Here is a 2,011-nt window from a genome sequence, read left to right on the forward strand (position 1 = left end):
GTACCCCCCTCCTTTTTTTAGTGAGACATTTATTATAAGTTATCGGTGAAAATAAAGATGTTGAAAACAAGAGCAAATATTACAGAGGCATTGCATGGACACGCTTGTATATAGAGAGAAAAAGCAAAACAATATTGAAAGAATACATGAAGGGAATCATATAGAGCTTTAAACTCCCCCTTTTGTTACTATATTTACACCAGTCGTAGCTAGACACAGAAGCTCACACATGCTACCTACATAAATGTACTAAAAGCTGTGAGAGTAATAACCGACGGCTAAAATAAAACTACTTACTCGAAAATCAGGAACAGAAGGGTATATGAATTCCCTTTAAGTACATCAATACCATAATGGGTCACCGTTGAGAGAACTTAACCAAGTTAGAGGAGAGATGGCAGTTGTGCAACTACTATAATCACAAAACTAGAAGATACGTTTGGGTTTTGTACTTCATTTTTGTTTCGTAAGTAAATAACAGTGATTTCTGGGTATTTTCGTACCTTGGTATATATTGAGCCAATAACAAAACTCAAATATATTTGAATAGTGATCTAAAGGTAAATGTCTATACCAGCCATATAATACCCTCCTGTGATTTTCATAATAAAAAAAAATCCTTATCAAATATTCCAAAACAATTAACAGTTAATCCCTCTAAACATCAATGCAAAAAAATATTGTACCGCATTTGTCTTTAACATCATCGACACAACCATGTACGCGAATTCATTCAAATGTACTAAACAGATGTAGACAAGCAACAATTGTTATCACATGCTATAAAGATAGAAATCAGCCTTCTCCATTACTCAGCATAGTGCCTTGTTCTTCAGTGTCTGCCCATGAGTACCCAGTTTACGTCTTTTAACCATAAACAAACAATATTTAATAGCAACTCAGTCTAGTTAGGTGGTTGAATAGGGGAAACCAATCATCTTTAAGCACTTTCAATGAGTTCTTTTCTATATCACATGTCAAGCATGGTTTTGACTCATTCTGACGCTGTTCCAAAAGTCGCACGTGTGACTAATGGAGGTGCACTGCCAGCCACAGTCACCTCTCTAAATATGGACATTTGATAATAGTGCATGTGACACATTTGGTACGATAGCATTGGGGGCATCTGCAGTTGATAACGTTTTAATGGCTTTATATTTGGAACTTAGCCACTGACCACCTTCCTTACTCAGCTATAAAATACAATACAGCTATAAAAATTGCAAAAAGATGATAATGGAGGTAAGATGTCATAGTTAGCACAGATTTATGAATGGCATTTTTTTTCTGTCCCCGCAATAGTACTGTATACCTGACCTGAATCAAGCATACTGTTAATATTGGATTTCTTACTTTGCGAAAAAGCCTCATTTAAATCTTTTAAAAGTTCTTTCATGCCATCCAACTCCATTGTAAAAATGTGCACTGTTAACCAGATTTACTGATTTCATGGATGATTTTGCAGAAAATCATGCATCCTATTCCCTCAAAGACGCGAAGTGAAAATGCCACTGTATTTCCAAACCGAAAACCATGGTAGGTATGGCAGAGCACTTAACATATTTGGGTTGAAGTAAGGGTCCTTAAGGAAACATGTAAATTGAACCATATCATAATAAGAATAATGAAATCAAATTACTATTACATTGAGTCTCAAGTATATAATGACTATAATATTTTATATCTAATATCTTTTATATGTTTACGTGGCACCCTGAACATTTGTTATGATTGCGTCAACTGAGTAGGCGCGTGCCGCCACTTGTATTCATCTACGAGAAAACTACAGTAAACAAGGAGCAAACATCCCGATTAATGTTTCACAATATTTTAAAAAATGGCATGAAGGATTTCCGTATCATTACTGATACGGAGTTGACTGTAAAATTGCATGATTGTTGTCGGCGTTTCATAAGGTCAATTTAATCAGTCATTGCACGTGTAGATCCGTCTTTTTCGACGGTTACGGCTTACACGACACCTCTCACGTGACAAGAATTCATCTAATTGT

The 2,011-nt window shown here is 35.5% G+C and overlaps 1 long non-coding RNA gene across 1 annotated transcript in view; it reads right to left on the bottom strand.

Annotated features, from left to right (window-relative positions):
- Positions 1-2,011, bottom strand: part of LOC119592860 — a 19,293-nt gene that overhangs the window by 213 nt on the left and 17,069 nt on the right. The window lies entirely within an intron of this gene.

Source organism: Penaeus monodon, chromosome 31 (genome assembly GCF_015228065.2).
Source record: "Penaeus monodon isolate SGIC_2016 chromosome 31, NSTDA_Pmon_1, whole genome shotgun sequence".
NCBI classification, from domain to species: Eukaryota; Metazoa; Arthropoda; class Malacostraca; order Decapoda; family Penaeidae; genus Penaeus; species Penaeus monodon.